Consider the following 15,446-nt stretch of genomic DNA (forward strand, 5'->3'; position numbering starts at 1 on the left):
CAGAGTTTAATCGCTTCATTAAAATCCACTATTGTTCCCTTCTGCTGACAAATTTGAGATGTACTTCTTTAGTTTGATACGAAGGGACCCCGGATAAGGCCTCATCTCCTTTCTAGCTCCATTCCCTCATGGGCTTTGTCTCCACTTCAGAACTATACAAATTTCAATTCAATCAAATGGAGCATCTTGCTATTCTCCCTGTACCAACTTCTGAGGGCTGCAGTAAGAAACACCCACAGACTGGGTGGCATAAACAGCAGAAACGTATTGTCTCACAAATTCGCAGGAAGAAGGCTGAGATCAAGATGATAGCAGGGCTGGTTCCTTCCGAGGGCCATGAGGGAGGAATCTGTTCCAGGTATCTCCTCCAACTTCTGATGCTTTGCTGGCCATCTTTGGTGTTCCTTGGTTCCTGCTGTACCCTCCCCACAATCTCTGCACTCATCTTCACATGGTATTTGCCTTCCCTGCATGTCTTTGTCCAAATTTCCCTGTTTTATAAGGACACCAGTCATACTGGATTAGGAGCTTACTTTATTCCAGTATGACTTCATCTGAACTTAATTACATTGTCAGTGACCCTATTTCTTCCTTTCTTTTTATTTATCTATTTATTTGAGACAGAGTCTCGCTCTGTTGCCCAGGCTGGAGGGCAGTGGCGTGATCTTGGCTCACTGCAACCTCTGCCTCCTGGGTTCAAGCAATTTTCCTGCCTCAGCCTCTGAGTAGTTGGGATTATAGGCACCCAACACCACACTCAGATAATTTTTGTCTTCTTTAGCAGAAGCGGGGTTTCACAATGTTAGCCAGGCTGGTCTTGAACTCCTGACCTCAAATGATCCTCCCACCTTGGCCTACTAAAGTTCTAGGATCACAGGCATGAGCCACCACACCCAGCCCAATGACCCTATTTCTAACTAAGGTCACATTCCATGGCAATGGGGCTAGGTCCTCAACATATGACTATTAGGCAGACACAATTCAAAGTTTAGCAACTCCTGGTACACCAAACAGAGGATGATGTTTTTAGACAGTTCTTTCTCTTCTTCTTTAGAGTGAATTTCTAATCAACATTTAAGGCTGTCCCCAAAGTAAATGTTTTTGCGAAGATGTTTCTAACTCTTGCAGGCTTTTGGTTACCATTTCCAAACCTGAAGGATGCTCTTCCTGATATGATAGCCCTCCTTACATGTGAGTGTGTAATTTCTCATTTCTTTTGAAACAGCCCTTCAAGGGCTATGTCCATGTCTGACTCAGTTCTGTCTCTTTAATGCTATCACAGTGTCTGACACCATAGTGACCAGTAAAAGTTGTTGAGTGAGTAAAGAAAACATTCTCCTATATTCTGTTAGGGTCCTTCTAACTTTCTGGCAAAGGAGGAGTAAGGGGCAGTCTCATTGAGACTATTAATCTTACAAAAAATGAGATTTTATGTTTAAGTATATGGGTATTGAAAACTTGGTTAAATAAAATAAAAGAAAGAGCTAAGATGATATTTTCTGGTGAAATGGCCTCATGGTACTTCTCATATCCAGTGTCTAAAATTTGCCAACCTTCAGCTTTGTGCAGTCTCTCCCACTCACTGGCTGGTGTTTAGCCATTCCAGAGGTCGACCACATGCTTGTGCAGTTGCCTCGTGTGCTCTTGACACTTTCCAGAGTTAGAGTAGGCATCAGGAATGAGAAGCTATGAATCTTCCTGGTAATTTTTCCAGGGCCTGTCATCTCAATATGTATCCACATACTGGTATGAGCTTGTTGATATCCACAGGCTCATACCAGTTGGAATTTGAAGGCAAGTCCCAGCTAAGTACCTCATCGGAGGCACAAAATGCAATGATAAATGCATGACTCCATTGAGCAGAGTCTCTGTGGTGGAAACACGATGATGAATGCAGTTGTGAGTTCTATCAGTCCTACTGGGATACAAGTCGTTTAGCAGTCGCAAATGGCTTACCCGTAATGCAGTCAGCATTCCCAGAGTAAAGCATTTCCATTCTTGTCACTACAAAGGATAAATTAACTCCTACAAGGGAGGGAATAGAAAGAGCTCCTTAAACACTGTCTTTAAGAGGTTGCTTAAAACCCTTACCATGACTGTCTCCATCACAGACAGCTATGTTATTTGTTGATTTTAATACTGATGATTTGCATTCACATAGTAAGGACTTAGAATGACTTTACAAATAGTCTTATTACAAACTTACACCACTGTTGTGAAGTAAGTACATGGTTAATTGTATTTTGTTCATTTTCCTAGGCAGGCTCATGAGCCATTGAGTTTAATTTACGCAGAGTATACACGGATTTAATAATATACAAGATTGGGAAAACAACTGGAAAGCAATGTGGTTTATTTTCTTAACAGACATTTTAGAAATTCAATATCACAATCTAGAATATAAATGAAATGTCCTTATTTAAATGTTGCTGACATTGACAGAATTTAGCTTAGTGGTAAAAGTGCAGGATTTGTCCTGTGGCATTTTGGAAATGGTCAAATGACATCCAGAACCAAGTCTGGTGAATATAGTGGGTGGCCCCACTGCTTGACAAAGACTGGAGATCAGAAATAAAACAATGATTTCTATTCAGGTATGCCTTCTAATGTGACTGTTCTGAAAATTTTCACATTGCCAAAAATGTTTTCAAATACAGCAGTATTACTGGAAAAAGCATACAGCCTCTCAAGAGGTGTATATGATAAGTCAGCATTTCAATATATAGGTTTGGGTATATTTTCTCTTAATAGCCCCTCAGCTGGGCACAATTCCAGCACTTTGGGAGGCCAAGGTGGGTGGATCACTTGAAGTCAGGAGTTCAGGACCAGCCTGGCCAACATGGGGAAACCCCGTCTCTGCTAAAAATACAAAAATTAGCCAGCTGTGGTGTGCATGTCTGTAATCCAAGCTACTCTGGAGGCTGAGGCAGGAAAATGGCTTGAACCCAGGAGGCAGAGGTTGCAGTGAGCCGAGATCACATCACTGCACTCCAGCCTGGGTAACAGAGCAGGACCCCATGTCAAAAAAATAAAAAATAAAAAATAGCCCCTCAACCCCATCCCCATATCACTTGCCCTACTACCATAAATGATTTGGTCTCAATTTTTCCTGTACCCATAAAAAGGTTTCTAACTTTGCATACCCATTTTAGAGTTCCATGCTCCGAGAACACACTACACTCCCTGTTTAACTTAAATATTCGCTTCTTACATTAAACTCTAGTTTTGATATCTGTTGTAGACTAAGGAAGGGGTCAGCCCAGAATATGTCTAGGATGCTCATCTTTGTGAAGTGCCAAACATTACCAGTGTGATCATTTCTCTTTCTGGAAATGAAAAGAGACTGAGAAAATTGTAGCTGCTCACACTCCTCTTCATTACTAATAAAAGCCAATGCTTGTGTGTAGTCCAGTCTGTAGCAGGCACTGTCATAAGTGCATAAACTGTAGTAACTTCTTTAAATCTCACAGCTCACTGATGTAGATGCGATTCGTATTCTCATTTTGCAGATGAGGAAACTGAGGCACAAAGAGGTTAAAAACACAGCCAGGAAGCGCCATATCTCGTTTGGTGAATACTAAAGTTACTATGGAAAATGCTTCAAAAATCTCTTTAAAAAATGCCCAAAACCACTGCCCCACCAGGTTATGTTTGAGAAACAGAACATGTTCATTTTATTTAGCTCCTCACTAAGGAGGATAAGCCCAGAGAGCGGCTGGGGTTTTTGCTTGGCTGAAGGTGTGTGTATTCTGTGGCGAGAACTGATTGTTGAGGGCAGGGAAGAGAGGGAGCCCAGCTGCCTGCCGCCAAGCCCTTCTCTGTCCTTCCCCCAGGCAGCTCTCAATTTCTTCTCCAAATGAATGTGAACGAAAGACCCAACTATACACATTGAAAGGGGTAGCAGTGTATTAGTCTGCCTGCAGTGTTAAATTATTAGCCTGCATGAAGAGCCTATATATCTTTGTCAGAAGCTGCTCAGGTTGAATGTATTTTAATGAAATCAGGTCCTGAAATAATTAAAAAGAAAAAAAAAAGCGATAGAAAAGTAGAAAGCTCAGCGCACAAGTGATACAGGCACAAGCATCACGTTCTGAGGACAGGATGGGACCTGTCTCCTTAAGCCATGAGAAATCCCGCCAAGAGACTCTGTAATGGGCTTTGTTGGCTTGTTTTTGTCCTGCAGGAGAGGAGCTCAGCTGTGGTTGTACCGCCTTATGACACTGGGAATGTTAGGAAGAGCCTGCCATGCCCACACTGAGGAACTTGACTCAGGCCAATAGAGACATGCTACATAGAAAGTATATCAGCAGGCTGGGCACCGTGGCTCACACCTGTAATCCCAGCACTTTGGGACGCTGAGGCAGGCAGATTGCTTGAGGTCAGGAGTCTGAGACCAGCGTGGCCAACATGGTGAAACTCCGTCTCTACTAAAAATAAAAAAATTATCTCAGCCTGGTGGTGGGCACATGTAATTCCAGCTTCTTGCGAGGCTGAGGCAGGAGAATTGCTTGAGCCCAGGAGGCAGAGGTTGCAGTGATCTGAGATCATGCCGCTGTACTCCAGCCTGGGTAACAGAGCAGATCTTTATGGATGCACCGTAAAGATTGTGTAAAATTATGTTACCTTCCCAATATCTATACTATCCCAGTGGACCCACCCTGCCAGCAACTTCTGTTTCTTCAAACTTATCTTGCTTTTTGCATAAATGTTTTCTTTTTTTTAATTATTTTATTATTATTATTATACTTTTAAGTTCTGGGGTGTATGCGCAGAATGTACAGGTTTGTTACACAGGTATACATGTGCCATGGTGGTTTGTTGCACTCGTCAACCTGTCATCTACATTAGGTATTTCTCCTAATGCTCTCTCTCCCCTGGCCCCTCACCCTCCAACAGATCCTGTTGTGTGGCGTTCCCCTTCCTGTGTCCATGTGTTCTCATTGTTCAACTCCCACTTATGAGTGAGATCATGTGGTGTCTTGTTTTCTGTTCTTGTGTTAGTTTACTGAGAAAAATGGTTTCCATCTTCATGTCCCTGCAAAAGACATGCACTCATCCCTTTTTTGTGGCTTCAGAGTATTCCATGGTGTATATGTGCCACATTTTTTTATTCATGGATGGGCATTTGGGTCGGTTCCAAGTCTTTGCTATCATGAACAGTGCTGCAATAAACATATGTGTGCATGTGTCTTTATAATAGAATGATTTATAATCCTTTGGGTATATATCCAGTAATGGGATTGCTGGGTCAAATGATATTTCTGGTTCTAGATCCTTGAGGAATTGCCACACTGTCTTCCACAATGGTTGAACTAATTTACACTCCTACCAACAGTGTAAAAGCGTTCCTATTTCTACACATCCTCTCCAACATCTGTTGTTTCCTGACTTTTTAATGATTGCCATTCTAACTGACATGAGATGATATCTCATTGTGGTTTGCATTTCTCTAATGACGAGTGATGATGAGCATTTTTTCATATGTTTGTTGGCCTCATATATGTCTTCTTTTGAAAAGCCCAACAAAATAGACAGACCACTAGCCAGATTAATAAAAAAGAAAGAGAAGAATCAAATAGATGCAATAAAAAAACAATAAAGGGGATATCACCACTAATTTTAAAGAAATACAAACTACCATCAGAGATTACTATGAAAAACTCTGTGCATATAAACCAGTAAACCTGGAAGAAATGGATAAATTCCTAGACGCTTGCACCTTCCCAAGCCTAAACCAGGAAGAAGTTGAAACCCTGAATAGACCAATAACAAGGGTTGAAGTGGAGACAGCAATTAATAGTCTACCAACCAAAAAAAGCCCAGATCCAGATGGGTTCACAGCCGAATTCTACCAGACATACAATGAGGAGCTGGGACCACTCCTTCTGAAACTATTCCAAACAATACAAAAAGAGTGCTTCCCAAATCATTTTATGAGACCAACACCATCCTGATACCAAAACCCAGCAGAGACTCAACAATAAAAGAAAACTTCAGGCCAATATCCATGATGAACATACATGCAAAAATCTTCAATAAAATACTGGCAAACCGATTGCAACAGCACATCAAAAATCTTATCCATCATGATCAAGTAGGCTTCATCCTGGCAATGCAAGGATGGTTCAAAATACACAAGTCTATAAACGTAATTCACCACATAAACAGAACCAAAACCAAAAAACACATGATTATCTCAATAGATACAGAGAAGGCCTTTGACAAAATTCAACAGGCTTTATGCTAAAAACTCTCAATAAACTAGGTATTGATGAAACATATCTCAGAATAATAAAAGCAATTTATGACAAACCCACAGCCAATATCATACTGAATGGGCAAAAACTGGAAGCATTCCCTTTGAAATCTGGCACTAGACAAGGATGCCCTCTCTCACCACTCCTATTCAATATAGCATTGGAAGTTCTAGCCAGAGCAATCAGGCAAGAAAAAGAAATAAAGGGTATTCAATTAGGAAAGGGGGAAGTCAAATTGTCTCTATTTGCAGATGACATGATTGTATATTTAGAAGACCCCATCATCTCAGCCCCAAATCTCCTTAAACTGATAAGCAACTTCAGCAAAGTCTCAGAATACAAAATCAATGTGCAGAAATCACAAAAATTCCTATACACCAATAACAGGCTAAAGAGAGCCATTCACAATTGCTACAAAGAGAATAAAATACCTAGGAATACAACTAATAAAGGATGTGAAGGACCTCTTCAAGGAGAACTACAAACCACTGCTCAAGGAAATAAGAGAGGACACAAACAGATGGAGAAACATTCCATGCTCATGGTTAGAAAGAATTAATATTGTGAAAATGGCCATGCTGCCCAAAGTAATTTACAGATTCACTGCTATCCCCATCAAGCTACCAATGACCCTCTTCACAGAACTGGAAAAAACCACCTTAAACTTCATATGGAACCAATCTCTTCTTCTTAATTCCTTGTTAATTTCAGTCTACCTATAATTTACAGTGGATATAACATTTCACATTCACAAATGTACATGTGCAAAGATGTGACTTTTGCAAAGCTAAACTTAATGTAGCTTTGTAAGCTTGCGGTATCTGTTCCTACCAGATAGCCAAAAACTTAATTATACCAATTTAAAGTTATTAACTCGCTTACAATTAAAAACTTTGTATATTTGTGTGCCTACTGAATCAATCCAGGAGTTTCTCTGCTTTGCTATCCTTCTCCATGGAAGTTATGTAAGTTCCCACCTGGCTGAAATATTGTGACTTATTGTTCTGGGATAAGGTGAGGGCTCTCTGGCCTTCCTGTTACATCATGTACTCTTTGACCATTGCTAAGATGTGGCTTGTAACACTTGATCTTTCACATTCATGCCCTGCTGCATCTGCTGTGGTTATCTGAGACCCAAGCCTAGACCCCAGACGACACTTGACATCACCTTAACCCAACAAGCAAAGCAAATTATCCCCTTCTGTGCTATTCCAAGAGGGCTGATGAATTCTTGCTAGGCTTTACGATGATACAGGGGAGTGCTCACATTGATGCCCTGCCTCCCAAGTACCCGCTTCAGCTTCGGTTGGACCTGTATCACTTCCCAAAGGCCTGCAGTCTCCTAGGCTATCCTCTGATAGGCTAGGTCTCCTAGGACCTATGGTGCCTGTCACTCTTTACATATTCCATCCCGAACAATGGATTCATTCTAAGGTACCAACCAGTTATTCCTGGCTCCTGATTCTTCCTTCCTACTCTCTGGATGCACCTTTGTCTCTTGGGGGCAGGAAGCTGCTTCTGGATCATTACTTAAGAAACGCCCCTTTACAGTTCATGCTATAAACATTCTGCTAGGAGCCCTCCATGATTGTCAGGATTTGGAGCTTAATAAAACTTTTTTTTATAAAAAATTCCAGCTCATACTGTAGCAGGACTTGCACTTAAGTCTCTTATTTCTGCTATTTTCAGCAATGTCGGATTCGGGGTGGGAAATTTAGTAATAATTTCTTTCTTTCTGGCAGTTTCTGGTCACCCCTGGGGACAGTACCTATGGAAGATAGTTTTGGTTTTCTTGAGGATTTCTAGTAAGTGAAAATTTCCCTCTTGTCCTTCGTATTTTATTCTATGGCTTGTTTCCATAAAAGTCATCATAAAATAGACCACTTAGTCATCTTGGTTTTTTTTTGTTTGTTTGTTTTGTTCTGTTTTTTTAACAGGCATTGCTTGCTACGTTTATCACTTGTTAAGGTTACTTAAGATAAGGATTGTATCCCTGTGAAAGACAAAATGCACTTGGTAATTAAAGAGATTATTTTATTCAGGCAAACCATGGATTAATGAAGAGCAAGAACACCTGGGGTATAGAAAGGCAGGTAAACAAGAGGGCTGTGAAGAAGGATAGGCAGGGGCACTCAGAGATTTGGAGAAGAGGGTGGAGGGCATTCTTACTGTGGAATATGTCAGGCAGGGTGGTTCCTGGTGGTTAGCCATTTCCCAGAATATCGGTAAAGGATTAAAATTTAACATCATCAATTCCCCTTTTCGTTCAAGAGGAATAATACTCTTTTTTGTTCAGTAATCCAACGATTACTCAGAAGGTTAAAAAAAAAAAAAAGCCAACAACAAGAACTACAACAAATCCCTTTACAAACTTTTACTAAAGCAGACAAGGTAAACACAGGCTGTTTTTGAAAATCTTATAAATAAACCCTTCAACCTTTAGCTAACTTTGACCATAGTAAATAAATTTCTCTTTCTCTTTTTTTTTTCTTGGTGAACTTCCTACATCTCTTCAGGCTTTGTCTTTCACAACAATGGTCAGTTATTTCTCCTTAGGAGAAAACCATTCTCACACTAGTATTTTTCAGCAGACAAGCTGAGCTCATGAATATACAACTCACGACTTCCTGCAGCCACACATTCCTTGTAGAACAACTTTACAGAGTGGTAAAAATCAGCGTGTTCATTAACAGGCCCAAGCATATAGTCTCCAAGTAACAGAAACTAAGAGGCAAAATATAGATAAACTTAAGAACTTAAGACTTTACTTTGTTTCAGTACTCTGTCTTACTTGGAAATGATTTAGGTATTCAATAAATATCTGTCAATTAACTAACTTTAGTGTAAATCTGAGGTTTTAAGTTGCCTAAAGATCTTGGAAATTATCTTCAAGCTGACATACTATAAAACATAATTACTATTGATATAAAGTTTGTCATTATAATAATTTATTTGGTTAAATACAAATTTATATTTTTCATATTTTAAACATTAATCTTAAACATTAGTAATACAAGTTTAATAAATCAGTAAATCTGTATACATTTGCACAGACCATTCCCAAGAAGAATAAAAATCTATGTATATATTATACTTAACCCTGATAAATCAGGGAAGACATAGTTGTTTTTATTAAAACCAAAAATATTAAACTAGTCTTGTTTGCCAAAGCTTTATCTAAATTATGCGAACTTGAATTCCTAAATCATATCCAAGTTACTTTCTGTAAAAATAAGTTTTAAATCAAGACATTGAAAGTAACATTCAATTTTCACTTATTTTTCCCCCCTTTTTATGGAAAACAAGTTCTCTCTATATTGCTCAGGCAGGTCTTGAACTCCTGGGCGCAAGCTATCTTCCTGCCTCTGCCTCCCTAAGAGCTGGAATGATAGGTGTGAGCCACCATGCCTGGCTAGATTCAATTTTCTTAATTTCTGGAAGTATTATAAATATTCAATTTATGTAAGTATTTACTAATCTCTAAAATAATAAGAATAGAACACCATTAAGAGATTTTATAATCTAATGATTAATCTAATGATTAATACCATCCTAAGGGAGAGAAATATTGTACATTCATACAATGAGACCTTTCTGAATTATAAATACATATGCGTGTAGGCATAGAGAGAGCTTACAGCTTCAATTCTGCAATTTTAGCCAAGGGTCAAGTATAAATACATAATTACAAAACTCATTGGTTCATATCAAAAAGCTGTTCTTTTCACAGCAGGTATGAATCCTTAATTTATTTGAGCTCAATATGGACAGGTAGACAAACAGAAGAAACTAACACACCAGATTGTCAACTCTCATCCAAGAGAGATAGACTTCTTTAAAATCATTAATCTGTTACAGAGATCACCAAATGGTCAGACCACAAAACCAAAACAAGCTAAAATCAGGCCAGGCGTAGTGGCTCATATCTGTAATCCCAGCACTTTGGGAGGCTAAAGTGGGTGGATTGCCTGAGGTCAAGAGTTTGAAACCAGCCTGGCCAACATGGTGAAACCCTGTCTGTACTGAAAATACAAAAATTTGCTGGGCATGGTGGCACATGCTTGTAATCCCAGCTACTTGGGAGGCTGAGACAGGAGAATCACTTGAACCCTAGAGGTGTAGGTTGCAGTGAGCTAAGATTGTACCATAGCACTCCAGCCTGGGTGACAAAAGCAAAACTCCATCTCAGGAAAAAAAGAAAGAAAGGAAAGAAAAAAAAAGCCACAATCAGAAATCAAGTGAATTCTCACAAGGAATCAAAGTCAAGTCCCCACCATGCTGCCATTGGGCATGGGTCTCCAGAGTGCATGAGTTGAGAGCCCAGCATGAAGAGTCAGAACCATCCCTGGTCTTCAGTGCACCCATCAGGAATGGAGCACAAAGGGCTCCAACAGGCCTCCTTGCCTGGGTGGAACAGATGGAGATCTGAAAGCAAGATGTGATCCTATCCAAGTCATGGCACCAAAGCTGTAAAAGACAAATGCTATAAGAAGATAAGGATATGATTTTATTTAGGCCCTTGCAATTGGGAGAACATTCATGAATGTGGAACATCTCAAAGAAGAGGGAGAAAGCCTGGAGTTTTGAACAGGAAGCCATGAGAAGGGATGGACTGGAAGCATTATGGGATTTACAAGAGAAGGCATTCTTATCTTGCAATATGTGAGGGCAATGTGGCCCTCTGTGATGTGCCATTTCCCAGAACACAGAAGCTGGGGATATTTCTTAACTGTTAAATTCTGAGGTTTAGACAAGTCTCAATATTCTCACCTCCTCACCTTCTAGTAGATCGCAGCTGGTGCAGGGGTTTAGAGTTTGCAGTAGGTAAACAGGCAGAGCTGTATAACTTGGAAAAGTTACTAAAGTGATTTTGATTACACTGTCTTCCAAATCAAAATGACTTATCTATTTAATAAGTTCCTTAAAGTCAGCATTTATATAGTTATATCACTTTGTAACACTGGAAGAGTTACTTAATTTCTCTCAGCATCCCTCTCCTACTTAGCAAAATTAGGAAGTTGCAGACACATATAAGAATGTTCATTGTATTTTTATTTATAAAACCAAAAGACTGAAAACAACCTAAATATACGCCAATGGGAGAATGAATGAATAAAATAGCTTATATTCACACAATGGGCGACTATGGCAATTTAAATAATTTGATGTACACACATTATCACAAATACATCTTAAATATAACATGTTAAGAAAGAAAATTAGAGGATGATACAAACCATGCATTATGTATGGAACTTTAAACTCATAATATAGAAACAATACTATGTATTGTGAATGCATATATACATGAAACCATTTTTAAAAATGGATGAGAGTTGGGCTGGTCCAATCTCTGCCACTAGCCACATGTGGCTATTGAGTGGTTGGAATACAGCCAATCTGAATAGAGATGTGCTGTGAGTGTAAGTTACACACGAAAAAAAGATAACAATAGCTCATTAACACTTTTTAAATGTTGACTGTCTGGTGAAATAATATTTTGTATATATTGGGTTATATAAAATAATTATTAAAATTAATTCCACTTGTTTCTTTTTACTTTAAAAATGTAATTAACTTTTTATATTTGTTTCAAAACACCTTTATTGAAGTAAGAATTAATATGTCACACAATTCTCTCATATATGTTGTACAATTTAAAGTTTTTATATGTTCACAGGGTTGTGCAATCATTGCTACAATAAATTTAGAACATTTCATCACCCTGAAACAAGCCTGTTCCCATTACCAGTCAGGCAATTGCAAGTCTACTTTTTGTCCCTAAGGATGTACTTATAGATTGTCATTTTATAGAAGCGAAATCATACAACATGCGGTCTTCTGTGACTGGCCCAGTTCACTTAGCATAATGTTTTTTTTCTTTTTTAAAAAATATGAAATGTTTCACGAATTTGTGTGTCATCTTTGCATAGGAGCCATGCTAATCTTCTCTGTATTTTGGAATAGTGCTAGGTTTACAGAAAAATTGCAGACAGTACAGGGAGCACTTGAAGTGATATTCAGTTTCAAAAAGCACTTGCAGTGATATTCAGTTTCCCCTGCTATTAACATCTTACATCAGTATGGTGCGTTTGCCACAATTCGTGAACCAATTGTTTACATTGTTACTTACATTCCTATTTTAATTTTTACATAATTGTACATATTGATGAAATACATAGTAGCATTTTGATACATATAATGTATAATGATCAGATCAAGGTGATTAGCATATCCATCCTCCAATATATCATTTCTTTGTGCTTGGAATATTCAGTATCCCCCCTTTAGCTATTGGAAACTATATATTATTACTAACCATAGTTATCATACAATGGTGTAGAATACTAGAACTTATTGCTCCCACCTAGCTGTAACTTTGTTGTTTAACAAATCTCAACCTATCCCCCACTTTCTCCCTATTCTTTCCAGCCTCTAGTATCCTCTGTTCTACTTTTTACTTCTATCAGATCAACTTTTTTTTTAGCTTCCACATATGAGTGAGAACATGCGGTGTTTAATTTTCTGTTCCTGTCTTATTTTAAATGTGGCTACTAGACATTTAAAATTACATATGTGCCTCCCATTATATTTCTGGTGGACAGTGCTGAACTAGAAGTTTACATCCCAAACACCCCAAATAACACTTGCAGTGATATTTAAAGGAACTTTTAGTTATGAGTAAGGTTGAATGCATTAAAGAAAAATAGACTTGGAGCAAATATGACAAAAATGTTAACAGTTGTTAATTCTGAACTATGATAGTAGAGATGATTGTTACAATGTTTGTCATATATTTTTTATCTCTCAAAAAGAAAAAAAGTCTCCAAAAACTTGAATTATCTCCCACTCTTATGGTTGACTAAATAAAATGAGCAGTGCCCTGGAATTTATTAAAAACTAGTCATGTAGGTCAGGCGTGGTGGCCATACCTGTAATCCAGCACTTTGAGAGGCCAAGGCAGATAAATCACTTGAGCCCAGGAGTTTGCGATCAGCCTCGGCGACATGGTAAAATCCCATCTCTACAAAAATAAATAAATAAATAAATAAATAAATAAATAAATAAATAAAATAAAATAACTTGGTGTGGTGGCACGAGCCTATAGTCCCAGCTAGTTGGGAGTAGATAGGAGGATTACTGGAGCCCAGTAAGTCAAGGCTGCAGTGAGCCATGATTATGTCACTGTACTCCAGCTTGAGTGACAGAGTGAGACCGTGTCTCCAAAAATAAAACAAAAACAAAAGCAAAAAACTAGCCATGTAGCTTTACTCACCTGATTTTTCTGTGCCTCACTTTTCTTTTCTCCAAAATGAGTACTTGAAAGGAATCTTCAAGATCTCTCCAGCTTTCAAAGAAACCTAATTTGTTCTTTATCAAACCATTTTGGAGGTCTGGCATAGTAAATAGTATTAAATATTGTCAAAACACTTGTATTTATCAAAAGAAATGTTTCTAGTAGTGGTGATGGCATTCATTGGCATACATTATTCCATGTAATTAATCTGAAGATAGTTGTTTTAGGAATTTGGTATAATTTTGAATTAATCACCATGAACATCCTGGGCTTGTTTTAATTTATTTTTCTGTTTCTATTAAAACATTTGCCTTTATCACGCATCAGGGAACTCAGTACAACGACGACATTTATGCAGAATTTGATGATCTATGTTGTTAGGATGTATAATGTAGATAATAGTAGTAGTACCTAGGAGTAATTATATTTTAGCCCATCAGAACAATGAATAAGACCTTCTGTTGACTCTCCATAAAGTATTACAGCATGAATAAACATTTAAAAATATGTTTTAAAACATATATTTACTAAGAAATAAAGCATAAATACTAATGTGATTCATTACTAATTTTAAACTTTTAAAATGCAAGTAAATTTTAATTTTTTAAATTTAATTTTTTAAATTAAAATTTACTCATATGTAATTTTTTTTTTGAGACAAAGTTTTGCTCTTGTTGCCCAAGCTGGAGTACAGTGGCGTGATCTCAGCTCACTGCCACTTCTGCCTCCTGGGTTCAAGGAATTCTCCACTCAGCCTCCCGAGTAGCTGGGATTATAGGCACATGCCAACATACCCAGCTAATTTTTTGTATTTTTATAGAAAAGGGGTTTCATCATGTTAGCCAGGCTGCTCTCAAACTCCTGACCTCAGGTGATGTGCCTGCCTTGGCCTCCCAAAATGCTGGAATTACAGATAGGAGCCACTGCGCCTGGCCGTAATATTTTTATTCAAAACATACCCTTCCCAAATCTACTAGTCATAGCGACATGCTGAAATGTGGGAGAGAAAAAGTGACTTATCTTACTTCTGTCGTTTTTGTTTTCCTGTATATTTCCAAAAATCATCATCTTCTCATTTTATTTTTTCTTTTCTATATAATGAGTATTTGGTTTGGTGGCAATGGGTGACTTCAAAGATTCGCAAATGTGAAAGCTTGACAAAAATAGGAAACTTAGATGAAGTTCACCTAATAGTAATTTTTATCAAAATATATTCAAAGGAGACTATACCTGGTAAGACAGAGAATCTATACTCTCTGGGCAGATTACACAGAAAATAAAGAATAATCATTTGTTAAGAGTTATAAAATTAATTTATAGTTTTAACAGATTAAAATCAAATTCTAGGCTTTTTGCAAACATATTTAGCAGGAAGAAGACACAGAAATGCTTTTCTTATGGATAAACCCATCGTAACCAAGCCACCTTTGATAAAATTTTAATAGAGTCTACTGCTTTCTTCCCAGTCTCAAGTATTATAAAGCAAGAGAAATAAATGATTCCTCCTTTTTGCAAACCTTCTACATCTTTCTGCAGCTGTTCATTGTTTGTATTTTTCTATCATCTTTAGGTTTCACATTCTGGAATAGCCAGAACTTTAAGACAAGATTCTTTTTTTGTTTTGATAAACAAAAGTACATTCCATTATGTACTTGGCCACCATATTAATATTTCTCTGTCATTATTGTTCTCAGTATAGCCTCAATATTCTTATCAGTGATAACTTTATCGAAGTCACTGTCAGTCTATTTGTGTTGCTATGAAGGAATACCTGAGGCTGGGCAATATATGAAGAAAAGAGTTTTGTTTATTTGGCTTATAGTTCCACAGGCTGTACAGGAAGCATGATGCCAGCATCTGCTTTGCTTCTGGTGAGGCCCTCAGGCTGCTTC

General features: G+C 38.0%; 1 non-coding gene across 1 annotated transcript; it reads right to left on the reverse strand.

Moving 5' to 3' along the window:
• Positions 1 to 12,145: 12,145 nt before the first annotated feature.
• Positions 12,146 to 12,249, reverse strand: LOC119472509. Its single transcript, XR_005201659.1, has one exon. It is a non-coding gene; the product is annotated as a U6 spliceosomal RNA (small nuclear RNA).
• Between the last annotated feature and the right edge of the window lie 3,197 nt (positions 12,250 to 15,446).

Source organism: Cebus imitator, unplaced genomic scaffold (genome assembly GCF_001604975.1).
Source record: "Cebus imitator isolate Cc_AM_T3 unplaced genomic scaffold, Cebus_imitator-1.0 Scaffold5, whole genome shotgun sequence".
Classification (NCBI taxonomy): domain Eukaryota; kingdom Metazoa; phylum Chordata; class Mammalia; order Primates; family Cebidae; genus Cebus; species Cebus imitator.